Below are 14,303 nucleotides of genomic sequence, written 5' to 3'. Positions count from 1 at the left end.
TACAAATTGGTTTTTTTTTTTTTTTTTTCATAATATTTAAAGTTATTTATTTTAAGTGTACTTGGTTCGACTCTTATTTGAAATGATTAAATTTGTGCAAGGTACTTGTAAACACCCCACATTATATGGACATTTAACTTGTGTTACTGTTTTACTTATTACTTCTATTTACTGTTATGATTTTATCATCATATGTTCGATAAGAACATTAAAGAACTATGGCTGAGTGTTACAGGGAAAAGTGTCTATTTAGAACTGCTCTATCCCACTAAGGTGTGACAGCTGCCTTAGAAACAAACAGAGAAAAACTACTTTTGTTTTTCCTTTATGAATTATAGATAGAGAGGAACAGAAAGACCAACCTCTGTCTTGCGCTAATCCTTCGATTCGATCCCTCTCTTCTTTGATAGTCCTCAGCTACCTGCTCCCTTGCACGCCCAGCTTCACAAAGTACCTGTAAGATCACAGAAGCATATCACTATACAAAGACATGGATCTATAATCATAAACAATCTAGGATTAGATGTAAATTGACCATACAAATGTAACAAGCATCAATGATACAAAAGCATGGAGGAAAACTCAAATAGTTTTTATTGATAAACAAGAAAAGATCCAGGAGGAGTTACAACCAGTTGTTCCGACCCAGCATCAACCTCCCAGCAAAGAAGCCCCTCTTCACCTCAAACAAAGCTTAGATCACCCAACAATCTGATGTTTGTCTCTAGAAACCAACAACAATTCCTTACAATATGCAAAATTCCAGCCTCTGGATCTCTGGGATGAGGGATCCATATATAGATATCTGTAAGGGGGATGAGTCAGCTTGTGATTTGATTAGTGTCTTCTCTCTGATAGTTCTTGCTTCCACTTGGAGACTGAAGGCCTCTTACTCATCCTTGGTCGAATTCAGTGAGGCAAGTGTCACAGGAGAAGATTCTGGAACCTTCCAATGTCTCTCCACCTCGTGGAATGACACTGCCATTTGTCATTTCTCACCCATCGCACCCCACAGAAGGGAATTTTGAAATGCAACGCACCCTCACAGTGTATTTAGGTGAGATGCAACGCACTTAGCCAGTGGAGCAGCTGCAATGATCCTGTTTTGACCAATTCTGAGCAATTTCTCATGGAGAACTTCTGGGAGAAGCTGTAATCTGTTGACCTTGTTCCTTTAGGGGTTAGAACAACACTTTTAGGGACTTAGGAGCCCTTGGTTTATGGACATTTTATGCTTGGGGTTGTAGGGCCCAAAAATGTCTATAACAGTTGCCCCCTAAAGTATGAGGCCGTTAACCTTTTGGTGTCGGGTGAAATGCTTTATTATGAGGATCCGAAGTTCTTTGAATGCTGGGAGGAGACCTGTAATAAGATACAATACAATACATTATCTTCATACTATTTTCATGATCTAGCTGAGGCGGGCATTCCCATGCTCAGCTTTATAAATTCATTTTCATGTACATAGGACAGACAATCGTTTGAGTGTAGACTGATGATTCTGGTAGAGCCATCACCCTTTTGAGTGGATGATTATCTGTGCAGCAATGATGTACATTTAATTTCTTTATTTTCCCTGAATATATATCGCAGCCCGGATGGATGAAACTAGATCCGGGGTCTTCAATCTCGTTCGATCTTCACTCAAAGTACAAGTCGATCCATGTGAGAAATGTTCTGAAGTCGAACATGGAAAGACATCGCTTGATTACCCGTCAATGATGTAAACTGTTAACAAGCGCGAGAGGAATCACCGATAATGATAATGACTCTCAAGGTACTGCAATACAATTCACGTGGTGTGAATAAAGGACTTGGCGTCGTACACCATGCAAAATCTTTCGGTCGAAGGCCATTGATGTAAACCTGTCGCCGGAAGTGAGAAACTTGCCATTGAGGCATGCAAGCTTCAAAGTACTGAATGGGGTGTTCCTAGATCAACTTCTTGGATAATGAGCTGATGTCGACAAGAAGTGATCCGTCACAGGAGGGCCTTAATGAATCCCACATCAATGACACGGAACGGAGAAAATGATTTTAATGGAGGTGAAAATGATCTGGTGATATAAGGTTCAGGGTGGCGGTCATGAAAGAATGGAGTATAATGTATGGTAGTGGGTGAGACACAGGTGAATTCACTGAATGACTTGTCTTGAACATAACGGTGACACTGATGTGATGGATTGGTAGCATTAACCCAAAATGTGGATGGTATGGCGTGACGATGGCGATGTGACCGATGAATGAAACAACCCAACCCGACTCGGACACGGAGTGGAAGTGTCATGTTCAAGAGCGACTTGCTACCAATAAAGTTTCTTTGAGTTTTCTTCCCAATTTTCCCCAGTCATTGCTGACCAGTTCCTCTTTATTTTTGTCAAGCTTGAGGAGGATAACATATGCTTGTTCTATAATTTGCCCTTCGGGCAAACCCATCGCTATGTTTTAACGAGCCTAGCGATAGTCAAACTCGTTCTCGTCTATAGACAAGTTTGTTGCTATTAATCTTTTTAACGAGTTTAACGACAAAGATAACTCGGTCCTTTTCAATTTTAGAGAGTCTGAAAAGGAACGTAAAGGTAACTCCAAATTTCCTTTTTCGTCATCTAATCCCTTAAGTCCGAAAAAGAATAAAACAATACAGAAGGGATGAATTTTCGATACTTTTAACGAGCCAAACAAAAGAAGCGCTCGATCTTTTTGTGTAATAATCCCTCAGGTCCAAAAAGATTAAAATCTAGAGGAGGGATAGCACTTCCTGTCCCTTTAACGAGCTGGAGAGGCCAATGGCTCGGCAATCTTTTCATATTTTACGAGTCAGTTGAAAAGAGCTTAAAGGAGACTCGTCTTTTGAGGAATGAGTGATAAAATGGGTAGCAGCTGATTCCAAGTAAGGTTTGGAATTTTCCAATCACGGCAGTGTCACAAGGATGGCTAGTGAAATCACTCTTCGCAGCTGTTCCTCAAAATGGGTAAACAATCAAATGGAGGTGAATGATCGGCCAATGAAAAAGTGGAGGTGACGGTGCAAACACGACCAAGGCTTTAATGGCTGAAGTACTACATTCACGATGGTTATTTACCGGGGAATAGTTCATTTTTTAACGAGCTTAAACGCGGGTGGAAACATTTGCTCATGGCTTATGTTTATTTTTTAACGAGCTTGAACTATGTGCTAAAACTGCTCGATGCGGGTTTATTTTTTAACGAGCTTGAACCCTGCAGTAACACTGCTCGTGGAGGGTTTATTTTTTAACGAGCTTGAAACCTGCAGTAACACTGCTCGTGATAAGTTTTCATGCCCCCAACATAATAACGCAAATCGAGGTGCATGCCCCCCAAGCTTCATTGCATTCAACTCGGTGGTTGGAATGAAGGTTTACCTTTGAGATTTGGAAAGGGGATTTGTTTCATTTTTTAATGAGGTTGACACAGTAAAAGAACTATCCTCATTACTCCTTGTTTCATTTTTTAACGAGGTCGACACGAGATAAGAACCATCCTCGAAATCCACCGTATTTACAGTATTTGATAGAAAATAAAAAACTGATGGATGATTAAGGTTGCTGGAATAATCTTCGTGGTAATCTGGGAGATGGGAGCGATGGTGGTAATATTCCCATGGTGCCTCTCTTATCATCATTGATTGAATGATTCCTTCGTCTGTAGAATGTACATGCGTCCAAGGATCTGAAGAGGTGCCATATTCCTTAGACCTATCTATCCAAACACTTGATGAGTGTTGATTTGGGTTTGCCCCCCCAAGCCAAGAAAATTGATTGCTACAATATTTCTAAAATGGCGATGATCCATGCTGACAAAACGTTTAGGAATCTTCCGAATCCATTAGATATAGAATTTTCATATTGCAGGTTTCCACTGTGGCCACTTCCACCAAATTGCTCAGAGGCGATAGGGCAAAAGTACCCATTAAGGCAAGGTCTTTTAGGAGGCCTACTCCAATATTTTGAAGCGAATGATTGCTTCCATGGATCATTGGAATGCTTCCCGTAACTTGTGAACTGTTGGGCAGAAATGTTTGTTGGTCGATGATTGTAATTCTTCCTTGAAATGGAAATGCAATCTTCCTGAAGTAGGTCGACACAACTGCGGCCATGGAATATATCCAGGGCCTTCCCAATAGGATGTTGTAATCGAGGTTTTCATGGATAACCTCAACATCAATTTCTACTGTTTTGCCCCCTAGTTCAACTTGCAAGTTACTTAAAATCCCGTATGGAGTGTATGATCGTCCATCAAATGATTTTAATGTCGTTGACGATCTCGACAAGGGTGGTGAGCCTAAATTTTTCCAGCAACTCATCGACATAATACATGCAGATGCCACCTCATCAATAATTGTTCGATGAACAGTTTTGTTGAGGGCTTTCACTTGAATAAGGAAAGCTAGTTGAGCCGGTAATTGAGGGTCATATCCTTTATGATCAAAGGCCACAAGATTGGAATCCATTGGGTCAATCCCACCTATTGCTGATAATAAAGCTTGCTTTTGGGAGGGGCAATTTTGCGGTACCTCAAGTGTCGACATAGCGGATGGCGATTGGGCCAGGTCCTCTACTATATTATAATTCTGTGCTACTTTTGCACGAGGATTAAATGTCGATTTGTGTACTACTCCCTTTGGTGACTTTATCATTTGTTCAGGAATGATGGGTGGCACAACTTCGGTCAAAGTTGTTGTCGAACTACTAGGTCGTTCATTAGCCTTGTTATTCGACAGCTGTGGATTCCCGTAATCTTTATTCCTTGTCAAAGCATCATTTTGTTGCTTTGAGATAGACAACATAAGCACTTGGGATCGGGAAGCATTTTGATTAGCAACCAGTTTGGTTCCCGGGTTTGAAAACGGATCAGTCAAAACTGCTGAGGTTTTTGAACTCTTAAAGAGTTTCTTAACTTCAGCTTTATGTGGACAATCTCTCGTCTGATGATCCTCATCGCATATATGACACCCCGCAGGGGGTTTCCTTTGCCCAGAAGGGTTTGCAGAAGGTTTTTCAGGAGATGACTCATCCCGTTTCTTCTTCTTCCCTTTCTTTTTCTTCTTGCCCCCTGGTTGCTTCAGTCGTTTTCCCTTGTCGGTCGACACGACATTTACCTCCGAGGCAAGAAGTTCCTCTTTTGCATTTTGACCAGAAATCTTACGGGCCTTTTTAGATGTAGCCTTTGTCGATTTCGTGTCTGTTGCGCCAATCACGCCATCGCCGACATGAGAGTCATTGTTTGATTTAGGAGGGGGAGGGACTGAGAATTCTGGTCTAGGAGCGTCAGGTATTTTATCGTAGAGCGTGCCAGACTGAGTGTAAATCAAGTCCAAATATTGCGCACGAGCGATAACTTGCTCTTCGGTGACGACTCCTCCTTTTGCCACATCTTCTGTAATGGAAGGTAACAAAGACTTAATAAACCATTCAGCTAAAAGATGATCAGGAACGTACGTTTTTACCATTCTATGACGACGTCGCCACTCATGTATATGATCGAATATGTGAGTGGCCGTTGTTTGCTTGAAATTGGTAAGGAGTTCTGTTCCTGTTTCGTACCTTATCGGTAACTGAAAATGGGTTAAAAAGGTTGTGGCTAGGGTACTGAAGTTGTCAAACGAAGCTCTGGGTAACTCGATATACCATTTTGCTGCCAGACTAGTTAACGTCCTCTGGAAAAGGCGAAGCCTAATAGAATCATCGTTTAGGGTGTTTGATGAACACCACATATGAAATGTCATCACATGATTCGATGGGTCTTCACCCGAATTTCCATTAAATTTAGGAATATCTGACGGAAGTTTATTCGGAATCGCTGGCCACCAAGGGGCATAAGTAATTGGATCATTCGTCAGTCGGTTTAGATCTAGTAATTCTAGAGTTGCTACAAAGGGCAACTATTGATTTAGGTTAGGCGAAGCATACCCAGGATAAGATGGAATCGCCTGAGCAGTGGGTCTTTGCATACCAACATAATGTATTTGATGCTGGCAACTTTGACAAGGTTTATGGGCACAACCATTATAGTATGGTCGTTGATAACTGCTTTGGAAATGCAGTTGCCCATTACTTACAAATACTTGTTGCTTAGGTCCTTGATATGATTGTTGGAATTGCGATTGTTGAGATTGAACCAGCCCTGGTTGTTGGACCATTTGTTGTTGCCCAATACTGGATGATTGACCAAGATGAGGAGTCATAGTACTTGTTTGAGCCTGAGTCGCTCCAGATAAGGAGGCACTAACCTGAGGTTGTGATTGAGTCGTTGAGACAAGAGGCTGTTGTATTTCAACCTGAGAAACTTGGGGTTGACATCCAACAGGTAGCGCTTGTACTTGCGATGCAGTCACCATAGCAGGTATAGTGGGAATATTCGACACAGGGTGGACTGGTTGCATTGAATATACAACCCTTGGTTGTTGAGGCAGTATTGGTACCCAACCGCTGGATGTAATTCCAGTTTGACCTGAACTTTGTTGTAAACTCCCATATGGTTGTTCTCTGGGAGGGAACAATGAAAAGGCATACTGCCCTCCATATGGTGGAAATCCAGTGCTTAAAGGGTAGATTGGCCTTTGAAGACACATTGGATCAATTTGTTGAGTTTCAACATAAGAAATACCAGATGATAATCCGGATGAAGAAATAGGAACTGACCATGTCGTCGAAACAGTCCTTGATTGGACTCCGGCTTGTTGTTGATAACTTGTCGGGACAGATGGTATACCAGCGAACATCGTTGGAGTAGCAGTAGGAGGCTCTGCCGCTGCTATGTCGGATGACACAGTCCTGGATGTCGACGGTTGTTCAGACATATCTAGTCTATCCAAAAGATTTCCTAGCGATTTTACAAGAACTTGCGATGAAGGGAGACTAATTTCGAAGACCAACAAGGGAAAGGTGATGATTATTCCGTTTAAAATAAATTTTAGACGCTTTGACACAACTTGTTTTTTCAATTTTTAAGAGTCGAGAAAAAACAAAAGATGAATCTAGTCTCCAATGAGCCTGAAGTGACAAGTGATCAGATGGACCTTTTCTGTTAAAGAGTCTGAAAAGGAATGAAAGGGACTGCTCTGTAAATCTAGGTAAAGGGATTACCAAACCAATCGCAAAACTGCAGAATATTTTTTACGGTACGACATTCAATCTTCCCGAATGCTGTGTTCAGTGCATTGCGATTGATAGGGCAACAGACACAGCTTCCTATGGATACAGGATTAAGCCTATTGGGGTCTCCCAAAATATACTCGACGGTACGTGGGAGCACAAGTCCGTGCTGGCACTTATCGTCTCAAAGTGGAGGAATCACCCAACCATCAGTGAGAACAACAGTTACCAGGCTTTACGATGCTGGAATATGTCTCTAGCCTAGACTTCTAAATGTTGTGCGTTAAGTTCCAAAGCGTTGTTAGATTCATTGAATTTATTTTATAGTTGATCTTGTTTATGAAGTTTTCCTTTCAGGTTCACCGCGAGATGTAGATGTAATTCCTAAAATGCAATCTAAGATGATAACCAAACTTTTTATCTTCTTTTTATGCAATGAAAATCCTAGCTACTAAGGAAAGAAAGACAATCCTTTCACAAAGAGCAAAGAGCACACTCTAAATGCACTTTCCTAAATCAAACCAATCAGATTGTCTAGATGCAAATGCACATGCATGTGTTTGTTTTCGACTTTCTTAGTATATGAATGCTAAAAAGAAAGTTGATGCACAATTCTGAATTTCTTTTCAAGCGACAAATATCAACAAGTTTCTTTTCGAAATAAAAAATGGAGACGATCACAACACCTTACGATTTTGAAATGAATACTTGTTCTTGACACTAGAAAATTACAAATTCAGACCAAAAACAATAGTAACAGGATAATCGACCATCAACAACAATCAAAATTTTTCCTACGATCGAAATCGACACTTGCGACAAATTCAAATCAAAGGACGACAGTACGACTATGCTACTTTTGCAAAGGAGAACTGTAAATGACTCAAAAAACACACAAAAAAATCTACAGTTCTTTTGTACAAAGGAGGCGGAATAACAGCAAGGAAAAGGAGTTTCAAACAGACATATACTGATCACAGGCAGCAAAATTCAGGAATAGAACTGGAAAGAATGAACCACAGAAGCCACAACTGCACAGAGCTAGTCTGATCAGCGCACTTGTAACACAGAGAATCTGAAATGCAGCGCAGGTTGTCCACTCGGGAAGTGCGCTGAAATTCAGAATCTCTGAACAGTACCTGCGCTGGGCCAGAAACGAGACTCTGTTCGGGTTCCGGGTCACAGTTTGCAGTTCAGTTCTTGGGTTTTGGCCGAGCAAAAAGCAATCAGTAATGCAACAATCAGGGGTAGATCTAAGGAGGATCTAAGAGCTATCACAAGGGCAATCAAATAGTTTGTGAATCAGTTGTTTAAATCATAAACAGATCCAGTGGATGGATTGAAGCAACAATTATCTACTTTGCATTTGTTATGACAAATGCAGTTCGAATGCTACTTGTAAGTTTTTGAAATAGACAACAAGGAATGATAAACAAACAAACTAATTAGCTCCCCAGTGGAGTCGCCATTTTGTTACAAGGAAAAGTGTCTATTTAGAACTACTCTATCCCACTAAGGTGTGACAGCTGCCTTAGAAACAAATAGAGAAAAACTACTTTTGTTTTTCCTTTATGAATTATAGATAGAGAGGAACAGAAAGACCAACCTCTGTCTTGCGCTAATCCTTCGATTCAATCCCTCTATTCTTTGATAGTCCTCAGCTACCTGCTCCCTTGCACGCCCAGCTTCACAAAGTACCTGTAAGATCACAAAAGTATAGCACTATACAAAGACATGGATCTATAATCATAAACAATCTAGGATCAGATGTAAATTTACCATACAAATGTAACAAGCATCAATGATACAAAAGCATGGAGGAAAAATCAAATAGTTTTTATTGATAAACAAGAAAATATCCAAGAGGAGTTACAACCAGTTGTTCCGACCCAACATCAACCTCCCAGCAAAGAAGCCCCTCTTCACCTCAAACAAAGCTTAGATCACCCAACAATCTGATGTTTGTCTCTAGAAACCAACAACAATTCCTTACAATATGCAAAATTCCAGCCTCTGGATCTCTGGGATGAGGGATCCATATATAGATATCTGTAAGGGGGATGAGTCAGCTTGTGATTTGATTAGTGTCTTCTCTCTGATAGTTCTTGCTTCCACTTGGAGACTGAAGGCCTCTTACTCATCCTTGGTTGAATTCAGTGAGGCAAGTGTCACAGGAGAAGATTCTGGAAGCTTCCAATGTCTCTCCACCTCGTGGAATGACACTGCCATTTGTCATTTCTCGCCCATCGCACCCCATAGAAGGGACTTTTGAAATGCAACGCACCCTCACAGTGTATTTAGGTGAGATGCAACGCACTTAGCCAGTGGAGCAGCTGCAATGATCCTGTTTTGACCAATTCTGAGCAGTTTCTCATGGAGAACTTCTGGGAGAAGTTGTAATCTGTTGACCTTGTTCCTTTAGGGGTTAGAACAACACTTTTAGGGACTTAGGAGCCCTTGGTTTATGGACATTTCATGCAAGTTGGGGTTGTAGGGCCCAAAAATGTCTATAACACTAAGTAAGCCAGAACAATTTACAAATAATGCATAATAAGAATTAAAGCATTTTCAAGAACTGAAAACAATTTTTAACCTCCTAAGACAGTTAAGGTGGTTACTTGTCTCCTCAAAATGAGAATTCGAGGAAGGCTTAGGGGGCTGGAGAATTAAGAAGAGGAAAGGATTAGACTAGTCAAAAGGGTTGAGCACTGCCATAAGAAATTCCTTGAGCTGGGTGAAATAAACAACGGGAAAATATGGAGTATAGTTATGAGGGTATGTGACTTGATGCTGGAAAGCCAGTCCCGATGATTCAAGATACCCATATTGAGACAAACCTTATAAATGTTGTTTGCAGGAGGAAGAGCTCGAGGGAGAGTGTGGACGTAATTTCCAGACTCACGGTTGGGTGGTGAGATCTTCCTAAAGAGGAACTACTGACTACGAGACAACGAACATATAAGTACTTAAATCTTTCTTATGTCTCAATTATTATTAAAGCTGGTAATTCTTAGTGTTGTTAGGTTACTGTAATAAAATGAAATGAGGATTGCAAAGACTACTATTAATTCATTCTATGCTTGGGCAACAAATGTTTCTTCTTTTCGTGACTCAGATTAAAATTGATAAGTCCATGTACTTGAAATGAAGGTTTAGTTACTACACTGTGTGGTCACTTGTTAAAATTCAGACAACGAATAGAAGATGTGAATAAAAATCAGAAAGTTCCAGAATACTCGCATAGGACCAAATAACTGCATAATAAAAAAGAATCAAGAATAGGCGAGACTTTGACCTTAGAGTCAAGAGAAAACCTAACTATTCTCAATAATCATTGCCTAAACAAAACTGTAAAAACGATAGACTGTACATGCATACATGATCAAATGGAAAGAAGCTTGTTTCGTCACCCAGTATATAGTATTTAATTTAAAAACAAATACACAGACCTTGTAAGGAGAAAGTATCATTCTGTGATAATCGAAAATTCTATATAACATTTCAAGTAGAGCAACTGAATCAAAGAAATGGTAATAATTATTAAACTAGTCAACACAACCAATGTTATACATGAAACCATTTTGTTCCCGACTCAAAACCCTTTTCCTTGATGCAAGGACTGTCTCCAGAGGAAAATATACAACAAGTTTGTGATTGCAGGATATCTTTAGAACATGGGTAAATCAAACCAGGAATTAAAAGAATGAACATAACCTTAGCTGGGCTATTTAAACAACCAGGTAACGACCTGTTCCCGTAGGGAATGACGGAAAGCCTCCGTTCAAACCTAATATTTATATATATTATAGCATTCTATGTAACGGAAGGAGTCAATAATTTATATCAACAATATGTGTTCAAATGTTTAACATTAAAAAGGAAATTGGGTCACCCATCCGGGTCCTAATCGAGAAAGCCATCAAAACACAACAACCTAGAAAACCATGGTAATGCTACAGCCAGCCAGCCACATGCTAAGTAGATAAGCAACCAGAGTGCTTGTTAAGTGGTAAAATCCCTTGAGGGTTTAGTGTTAAACCAACTTGAATGGCAACAAAGAAAAGAAGATAAGAAAACGCTGCTTCGGAGGCCCGAACCGTTAAGAGAGAAGGTTCTGGGAGAAGGTGTCCCTGCAACCTGAACAAGAAACCGTGTTAGGAGGAACTTCATTGATTATTGTTACTAAATGTTAAAAGAAACCAGAACAATTAACCTTAAAATACCTGTGATGTGGATTTGGAGCTACAATGCTCACTTGCATAGTTAACCAAGAACTTGGGGTTAGATTCACAATATGTTTCTCTCTAGTGAAAAGACAGAACCCGATATTCGGATAGTAATCACAATCAATAGCTGGGAAAGAAAATTTGCTTTCAAGCTCGTCCCCGTCCAAGGATAAGAAGCCGAAGTTAGTAGGAACCACTTGCACAGTCCAGGAAACCATTTGGGTACTCATACTTGCGCTACTAGAAAAACGTTGATGAATGAAACCATAATCTTGAGGAGGATAGGGCATAACTTACCCAAGGGATGGTTCATGTAGCAACTTGCAGAACATCGAGGTTTTGGTAAATGAAAACCCTCATCGCCATGGAGAAACGCTCATCATATTGCAGAGCAACCAAACCTGAAAGCGAAAAACCCAAATGACTTCGATTGAGACGCAGAGTAGGGGAGTTGGTTACGCAAAAAACCCTTGTTGTTGCAGACTATTGGATTCACAAAGATCAATCGCATAGCACAGGAGATGCCAAGTGTCCCGGGTCACATGACCTTTCTGGAGTCGTGTACAAAAATTAAATTGATATTGATTACTATGTATTGTGCATCGGAGGGATGAAATACTTAGAGATCTACCTACCAGATACTATAAAGACAATTTAATAATGTCATATCAAACCGTATTTGCGCAGGTTGTATTGATTGCATAGGGGTAAATATAAAATTTATTTATTTTTATGTTCGAGTAAATAGTTTATTTAGAAATGTCTGTTATAGTACTTTGATGTGAACCAAAGAGAAGTACAAAATTCAGGACTTCGTATTCGAATGGTTCACCCCTATTATAGATTGATGAATGAAGGCAATATGGTAATGTCTTCAAATCTATATGCCCACATTCCTAACAATGGTCACCGTTGTTTGATGCAAGGCGAGAAAGGTGGTCACCGTTGTTTGATGCAAGGCGAGAAAGGTTGGATTTGGTGTTACGGAGTTAGCAATACAAATATATTTGTGATATTTATCTGCTGAAAAAATATTTGTGATGTTTATGCTAGCATATTCGAATGTATTTGTGCAATTATAATATTGTATAAAAATAGAAATCAATAAGAAATAATATTTATATATTATTATTTGTATTTCTAGTTGGTAAAATTTTTATACAAGATAACATTAAGACGTGTAAATTTAAATAGTAGTCTTATCCACCTCATACATTTATCTTCTTATTATTGTTGACTACTTTTTAACTATTATAAACATAATTAATATATTGTAAATTTCCAAATACTAAACAATATGTTTTTGTACTTTTCAAAATTCAATAATAATAAAAAAGCCAGCAGCGAGTTATACAACCTTGTTTCATTATTTTAAATATGTTAACCTATATAGTTGCCTTCTACTTAGTTTAGTTTATCAACTTTTCTAAGCCATATACGTCACACAAGACAAAAGCTAAATTAGCTTGGCATAAATGAATAAAGTCGTTATCTTTACACGTGAGAGGTGTCATTTAAAAAATCTTCTTTATAAAAGAAATAAAATACTACTATATTAATTTAATAATTTTATTTATATAAATTATAATTTTTTTTAAAAGTTAGGCGATAATTTTATATTATCTAATAAAAGAGATACATTCTCATAATTATTAATTTATTATTAGGAAAACCACACCATTAGTAAACATATATAGCTTTTGTCCATAATTATAATAAGTAATATAATAAAAAGTATATGATAATGTATAGAATGTTATTATATAGCTTATGTCTATAATTTGTATGAAAAGCAAATTTACTATTTAGCGATTAATATACAAAAATTATTAATTTAAACATATCAAGTTGAAAGGAGAGTTTATATATATTGTTTCTAGATTCTTATTTTTCTCTGTTGAACTACTTTATCTCATGCATGAATTACTTTATCTCCCGTGTGATGGATTCCTTGCCCCTTATCTCTCCAAGTAAATCCACATAAGGCATTCTATGTTCCTGTGCCAGGGACTCCAAACCGTTATGCAATTGATCATAAGCAACTACGATGTTGGTCGCTTGTTCATCAAGATGGGTGTAGTTCTGAATATGGAGTCTTAATTATACTATGTCCATCTCAGAAGCAATTTTTTCCTTCTTGACCAACCGCTCTAGAACATTCAGATACTTGACACCCCACTCCTATATCCAATCTACAACTTTGTTTACCACCTTTAGGAGCTTCAGGATCTCTTGAGATTTCTTTCCTATTCCAACTAGGGGTGCCACTACCTCATGCAAGAGAATCATCTCGTTATATAATTGTTTCATTATGTCCTCCATTGGCCCCAATTCTTCAAGTATTGTTGATTATAACTCCACTATGCTGAGACTGGTAGAAGGCAATTGTTGATTCTTGCAGTGAGATGATCTACCTATTGTTGTGCCACAACTAACTCCTTTCTTAAGCACACATTATTGCTCATAAGATTCTCTGAGCTGTCTTGTATTGCTACTGTGAAAGTGACGTTTGCTGCCATCACTGCTTGGGGGTTTATCCTGGTATTAACTGCTATTAAATTCTTAGTGTATATGGAGACTTGATGTTCAGGATCATTTGGGAATTACCTCTGCCTTTCCTGCACAATCCTTTTCTTCAATTGATCAAAGGTAGCATTACATACATTCATGGCCCTATCATCTGGTGGAGGGACATTTCCCATTTAGTTGAATGGGAGATGGCCACCGGTAAGAGGAGGTTCTGACAGTGTCCGGTTCATCAGCAACGGGTTCAATAACATCCTCTTCTTCCATATCTGATTCTATCTCTTAGGCCATCTTTTCTTCATCCATTATTTGTGCAACTTCTTCCTCATGTGACTGCTCTTATTGTTCTCCTTCGTTTACTCTTCTCCTTGTTGAAAATAGCAACAAGAAATGCTAAATATAGAAGTGCTAAAAATAGCACTGCCATAAACAGCAT

General features: G+C 39.0%; 1 long non-coding RNA gene across 1 annotated transcript; it reads right to left on the bottom strand.

The window, feature by feature from the left end:
* Window positions 1-10,876: 10,876 nt before the first annotated feature.
* Window positions 10,877-11,936, bottom strand: LOC149250221 (uncharacterized). Its single transcript, XR_016265932.1, has 2 exons — window positions 11,339-11,936; window positions 10,877-11,252 (listed from the first exon to the last, which is right to left on the bottom strand). It is a non-coding gene; the product is annotated as an uncharacterized LOC149250221 (long non-coding RNA).
* Between the last annotated feature and the right edge of the window lie 2,367 nt (window positions 11,937-14,303).

The sequence above is a fragment of the Pinus tabuliformis genome, chromosome 7, assembly GCF_031772625.1.
Source record: "Pinus tabuliformis cultivar Carrire ecotype Pingquan chromosome 7, CPIR1, whole genome shotgun sequence".
NCBI lineage: Eukaryota > Viridiplantae > Streptophyta > Pinopsida > Pinales > Pinaceae > Pinus > Pinus tabuliformis.
The sequence above is the reverse complement of the archived record's forward strand: the minus strand, read 5'-3'. Positions and strand labels throughout refer to the sequence as shown.